We start from the raw sequence: 6514 nt of genomic DNA on the forward strand, positions 1-6514 counted from the left end.
CCCCTCCCCCCACTCTTACCCCACTCCCTACCTCCACTCTTCTCTTTACCTCTCCACTTCCTATTCAAATTTCAGAGACCCGCCCGAAGCTTTTCATTTGTCTCCCAACTCGATGCCAGATTCATGTATGCTCGTCGTCGCCCACCTCGCGGCCCCTGCCCCTGCCCCAGCCAGCCCCTGCGCGCTCGGCTGTGACAGCCCCCCCAGGCCCCGCCGCCCGCCCCCGGCCCGACCCGCAAGGACCGCGACGGTGGCGCGGCGGGAAAATTCCGACGCGGGGATCTTTCAGAGATATCTTCTCTCTTCGACCGCCGCTCGCAGCCGTACCTAAAGGGACTCTTTGCGCGAGGGCCGTGACGCGCGAGTAGGGGGAGGGGGTCCAGTCGTTCCTACCCCCGGCTGTCGTCTCTAGTGAGCGAAAGGTGAGCAGTTTGTGCTTCAAAAACCCCGTAGTATATAGGCAACGTACGGTCCACCCTTTCACCGATCAGCTGGACCTTATCACTGGAAAAACAAAGGTATAACTTCATACATATCTAGTGGTAGTGGTCTTAAGTTTTGACGCATTTGTACAGGCACGAAAGGGCCCAAGTAAGGCACTAAAATTTAACACTTTTGAGCAGTTTTAAAGAACGTGTATGGGTGCTAATTTTTAATGCCTTGTGAAGACACTTAGACCCTTTGAGTCCTGCCTTTGTGGATGCGAACTGCCGAGCTTGCGGGAATGGCAATCTTACACTCCTCGTAAGCCGTTCCCTGCTTTCACCAGCAGCTTCCCTCCGCTGGAGACGCGTGGAGCCTCCAGGCGCGGGCGGGAGGGGTGGCGTGCGCTCTTCCGGGCCGCAAAAAGTTTCACGCAGTGAAGCTCCGGAAACGTTTCTTCTTCTGTTTTGCAAAAGAGCCACCGGTGAGCAAATCGACAGAGAAAAGAGGCGAGCAAAAAGGGGGCGGGTGTAAACAACTCCCTTCGTCGCCCGCCCCGAGGTAGAAAACACTTACAAAAAATAATCAGTAGAGAAACATGGATTGAAAATAGTGAACAAGGGCGGAAGGTGTGTGTAGTACAGAAAATTGCGAGAATTTGCATGGAGGAATCCTGGAGAGGGTACTCGACCCTCAAATCGGCGCTGCTGTTGCACACCGCAGAGACCTTCGGAGACCAAAAGTAAAGCAAAGTCTGGGAACGAACCAATGCGTGATGATCGTCAAATTTTCAGATTTCCAGGCCCCTCCCATTGTCGGTGCCAGTTGGTTTGGCGAGGAGGGCCAAGTGTATGCGTACTGTTCGTCACAGAGTACCGTGTCCCAGGCCCGGGGTGGGCCACCACGGGTGACCTGCGTAGCCTGCGCACAGCTGCCTATCGCCCATATACCTGCGAGGGAGTGGGGCTGCGTCCGGGGCACGGCGAGGAATGTGCGGAAACGCACTAGGGAGCCCACGACCCACGACCGCACAGGGCAGCCGCCGCGGACGCCACCCCTACCCGGGGATCCAGAGGGCAACAACCCCCAGCGCAATCCCCTCCCCCCAACCCCCCCTTTTCCTCCTCTGCTGCACCGACAACAACAAGTCGGGGCTCACAACCCTCACAACAATTTATTGCACACAACACTCCTCAGCGGCGGCCGCCACGCTGCCGCCCAGCAGCCCGGCCGGGGGGGTGGCCACGATTTGGCCACATTGTGGACACGTGATGCTGCCGCTGGCGTGGAACGAGCAGTGCAGGCCGGGACGGGTGCAATATGGTATCAAATCGACATGTTGCACAGGTCAAGGCCTAAACTGACAAGTCCTTCTCCGAATCCTCGTCGCGGCGCCCCGAGGCCGCGCGCGGTGAGCGCTGAACAGGCTCGGAACGCCTCCGTCGTCAATCTCAATACACACACATACCAACACCACACACGCACATATAGAGTCGGGCATGAGGGGGGGGGGCAACATGCAGGGAGGTTTATACCAGTCCAAGAGATGTGTGATGTGGCCCCGTCCCCGAATATCAACGGAACCAAACGCGAACGCACTGGCGACGACGCCTCGTGTCAGAGAGCGCTCGCTGCAACCCACTGACCCTCCCCGCCTCCCTCTCCCGCGCCGTGCGGCAGGGCGGGGCGGGGAGAGGCGCCAGGACCGTCAGGACGGCCCCCTATGAAGCGCTTGCTCCCACTCAAGGCCAAACAGCCGCGCCAGAGGCCAGGCCGAGCTTCCTCCTCGGCGCGGCATGTGGGGACGGGGCCCGGCCGGCGAAAGGAGTCAGTTACTGCCGACCGACTGTAGCGTCGTGACTCAGTGACCGCGCGCAGGGGCTGGGCGAGGCGGGGCGAGGCGGGGCGACGCGGCACCAAGCCCAGGAAGGCCCAAGCATACGCGCGGGAAAGGACAACTTATTTACAGGGGAGAGGGGAAAGGGTCGTCGCGATCTCGGGTGCGCCGTGCGGTTTGAACACGATCCTGAACCTTATCTCAAGTTAACAATGTGCAGGAATATCCGCCAGACCCCCTCCCCCCCTCTCGGCCGCTTATCAGCATGCAAAGTATACTCGGCCCCCTCTGCAGCAGAAGGCGCGGCGGCGGCGGCGGCGCCCAGGACGACGCGGCTCAGCTGTCGGAACCGTCGGGACCCTGGAGGGGAGGAAAGGGAGGGAGAGGGGTCCTGCGCGGGAGCTCGCTCCGTCCGACATGGCTCTGTCCAGCGGGAGGGACGAAAGCCCTCCAAAGGCTGATCCCCCCCCCCTCCCGCTCCCCCACGTTGACCGTGATAAACCAACAGCAGCGCGGCACGCCCCCGACCCGCAGCAGAAGTGCGCACGCACGCACCACACACATGCACGCACGGCGCAGGCGTGACTCATGTCACCTCCGTAATCAGAGGTGGAGTGGTCGGAAAAAAGGGGGGGGACATCAGCCGCACGTCGATGGCTGACCGGACACTAGCAGCGTGGCAAACTCAGATCAGCCTGCAAAATCACATGTTATACAATCTGGAGGGGTGGGTAAAAATTTTCACGAAAAGTTTGGTCTACAAAGTGGTTGGTGCTCCAAAACTTTTTTCTTCGTGAGAATCGTTTACCTTTTTTTTCATGCGATAATCCCTACGCTCGTCTCTCTGGCCTCGAGTAACCGTTACGGTCCTAATCCGAGAGATTTGCTGTTGGGCAGCGCGCGCGTATATCGACTCCCCCCTCTCCTCCCCCTCCCACCCCTTCAGACTGGAGGCTTTAGTCGAGCCCTGTAGAGGTCGTGCCTTACTATAGGTATTTACGACGCAGCTCCCGGCTCATACGTTCGAGGGGCAGAATTTTTGTTTTTAAAATAAAATGGTGGTTGCCATCGACATGGCGCAAACAGACTATTAGGTTTTGATGCGATAACCGAGAAAACCCTACCCACCCTAGGATGTTTAGGTCACAGTGTTGCTTTCGAATGAACACCACAAGGAATGGGAGTCAAAGGCTAAGTCGAATTATTAAAACACACATCTCAAGACGGAAATGATCAGAACAGAAAATTAACAAGGAATGACCAACACCAGATTTTTTCGGGGGAGGGGAGGGTGGCAGCGGTTCATCAACACTTACCCACTGTTGACGGCGACTGCTGCGATCTCCGGCTCGGGGGTGTCGTTCCAAAACAGCGGCCGGTCCATCCTCGGGCAGTCGTCAGGAGGGTCCCGGAGTGCTGCTCCAACGGGGTGCGATCCGACTGTGCAGAGACCAGGGCGGCCCGCAAGTTAGTTACCACTCGCAGACTCGAACAGTGGGCACAAACTTACGGGCCGCTCGGATCGGGATGTGCTGTGCTGCTGGGCCGTTGGAGAAGGTTGCCGTCTCCTGGAGGACGCCGACGAGGATGAGGACGACGATGTATCCGCTCGCTCAGCTGCTCCGGAGTGAAGCGCGGCCAAGGCGAGTGTCTAACTACTACCGGCACCGGCCGGGGCGGGCGCGCGGGCCCACCCCTCCTCCACGGAGCCCCAGCAGCCCCAGTGGGGCCCCGCTCAGCCCCGCGGGGGACAGCGCGACGGCGGCCGGCCGGGAGAGAGGAGAGACGACGTTCGCCCGGGGCGAGCTGCGCGGACAGACTGCGGCGGGCGGCGGCTGGCGGCTGGGCTGGGCTCTGTTGGGCTGGCGTGGCGGGGCGGGGCGAGCGGCTGAGCTGGGCTGGGCTCGGCGGCTCGGCATCGCAGGATGGCTGGACGAGGACGGGACGCTGCGGCTCCCCCCCCCCCCTTCTTTCTACCCCTCCCCGTTCTCACTGGTCTCTCTCTTCCTCTCTCTTTCATGCTCTCTCTTTGTGATTGTTCTCTCTCTTTCTCTCTGCCTCTCCCCCCATCGACACACGCAGGTCTGACCTGAGCTGAGGGGTCCGCGGACCAGCCGTTGGAAAGGGGCGAGAAGGGGGAGGCGGGGAGTGCCCCAGAAGTAAAGGGGACGGAGGAGACGGAGATGGTGGAGAAAGGGAGACGAATGTGAGGGGGCGGGAGGGTGGCGGCCGGTCTGGGGGAAGAGTTGGTGGAAGGGGGGCAGGGGTGGAAGGCGCAGGAGGGGATGCGGAGGACAACAAGGTTGTGCTGTGGAGGAGGCAGGGGTGGAAGAGTGGAAGGAGGAGCGGGGAGTAGAGCACGAGGGCTTTTGTGCCGACGCGACCTGCCTGTCCAGAAATGGTCGGATGTATAAAACACAGCTCGTGCATTCGTCGAAACGAACAGGCGAAACACGAGCTTTGGTGTCGTTGGGCCGGAGACGCATTGCTGTTCGAGGCGTACCGTACACTTGCTCCAAACAAGCACAGAGGGAGAGAGGGGGATCGAGCGCAAACTGCACTGGCGCAGCACGCAGCACTTCGGCCCCTGGCTGGTCCTTCTCACTCGGCGGCAGAGACACCCCCGCCGCAGGCAGCCGAGGCGAGAGAGGGGAATGTGCCGGGCAACAGGTGCCTCCTGGGCGCCGCGGCCGAGGCGCGTGCCAAACAGCGTGTGGTCTCGCGTGCGAGAGAGAGAGAGGGGGGGGGGAGGAGAAGGGTTGACGGTGGGCTTTGAAGGGCACTCCGGGCCTCTCACTCTCTGGAGCAGAGCAGGTGGTTCCTCGCCGGTTCCTCCGCGCCGCTCCTCGTCGGCCACCTGTCGTGTACGCTCCGGCCGGCGCTGGGAGCACGCCACGCCGGCCGCGTTTTCGGGTTCGGCGTTGGGCCCGCCTGCTCCCCGTCCGGCGCGACGTGGAGCATGCTCGCGAGAGGCTCTCGGTGTGCCCGCTCCCGCTCCCGTGGCGCAGGGCCTCCAGCCAGCCCTGACCTGGCGCACCTTGGCCTCCACCCTACTTGCCGTGCCTTCCCTCGAGCCAACCGCACCATACGAGTGAAGCGGTTATCACTTCGTCCTCATTAAATATTCCTTCCTCGGTGGCGAGATGGAATATGAGCGGGTCTCCAACCCGACATCCCTCCCCCCACCCCCTCTGCGGCCTTCCCAACTCCACCCCTTGGAACTTTTTCCTCCCCGCCCAGCGCGCGCGCTGCTCCGGTGCACAAGGCCGGAACCCGCGGCTCGCGGCTCCTAGGCCACGGCCGAGGCCAGTGTGTGGGTCAGGGTCAGGGTCGCCGTGCACCGAAAGGGGCGAGGGGAGCGGGCCGCGGTGAGACGGGGGACGCCGGGGGACGCCGGGGGACGAGGCAAGGGTTTGGGGGGGCAGTCACCGAATGGGCTAGGACTCGCGGAGCTCATCCAAAAGAGGTCCGCGGCGGGACAACGACGTTCCTCATCGATCACCCGGAGAGACGGGGGGGGGGGCACAATCCCCGCTGATCCCTTTCGGAAGAATCCGCCACGGAGCAAAAAGGTGCACGACGTTGCCTCTCGCACGTTGCAGGGATTCCGGGGATTCGGTGGTGGACTCGACGCGTCGTACCTCGCAGTTCTGCGAGTCTATCGGGGCCCCTTCCTCCTTTCTCTCTTCGGCGGACGGGCGGCCTAGCTCTGCGAAGCTTTCAGGGCTCCGGACGTCAGAAGGCCAAGACCACTGGGCAGCACGGCTAAGAGCACGGCGGCTGCGCGCTATCTCTATCTCCCCCTGCGGAGGTTGGCCAGGCCGGCCGGGGGGCTGCTCGGGGCTGCTCGGAGAAAAGACGAAACGGGATTTTCCGTCCCTTGGCGAGTGTACGGGCGCACATGGGGCCGGCTTTCTTAGTGCGCGGGTGGAAGGGGGGAGGGGAGCGGTGCATGTGCAGCAGTGTGGTGGGGTCGGACAAGGCGAGGAAGGGCAGTGCTCCATCGGCCGCCTACATACCTGCTCCTTTCCTAACGGGCGCGAGCAGGACGCGACAGGGGCCTCAACCCCGGAGACAAACAGCTCGTCAGGTGACACTTGTAATCCCCAATCAGTGAGGGGGGGCCTGCTCGGCCTCCTGCGCGCCCCTCGGCCTCGGCACGGACAAAGGCGCACCCGCCATTCCTCCGGCTCGCGGGGACAGGGGCGGATCCAGAACAACAGTGGAGGGCGATGGTTGGGGAGGACGGGGGGG

Source organism: Frankliniella occidentalis, unplaced genomic scaffold (assembly GCF_000697945.3).
Source record: "Frankliniella occidentalis isolate FOCC.00 unplaced genomic scaffold, Focc_3.1 Scaffold158, whole genome shotgun sequence".
Classification (NCBI taxonomy): Eukaryota; Metazoa; Arthropoda; class Insecta; order Thysanoptera; family Thripidae; genus Frankliniella; species Frankliniella occidentalis.